The following is a 321-nucleotide window of genomic DNA, read 5'->3' on the forward strand; positions in this document are numbered from 1 at the left end:
AGCCCAGGTCCCCAGGAGCGCGTGGCCCTCCCAAACTCTGGGAACGTGCGGTGTTCCCTCGCCCACCAGGCTCTGCAGGATTCCTTGAGCAGACACGGTGCTTCTCCATTGCTCACCCAGGGAATGCCACCCACCCTCCCAGACCCCCGAGGCCCCCTCTGCTCCGTGCCCTCTCCTGAGCACCCCGCTCCGTGGCTTGGGTCCGCACCTGCCGTCTCACGGGGCTCACAAGGCGGCTGTGGGTGGCTCCATGCCCCTAGGGGGCTGGATCAGGCCGCGTACAGCCATGCCTCCACCACCCCGCGCTCTTACCTCCTCCAG

Source organism: Bison bison, unplaced genomic scaffold, assembly GCF_000754665.1.
Source record: "Bison bison bison isolate TAMUID 2011002044 unplaced genomic scaffold, Bison_UMD1.0 scf7180017858425, whole genome shotgun sequence".
Classification (NCBI taxonomy): domain Eukaryota; kingdom Metazoa; phylum Chordata; class Mammalia; order Artiodactyla; family Bovidae; genus Bison; species Bison bison.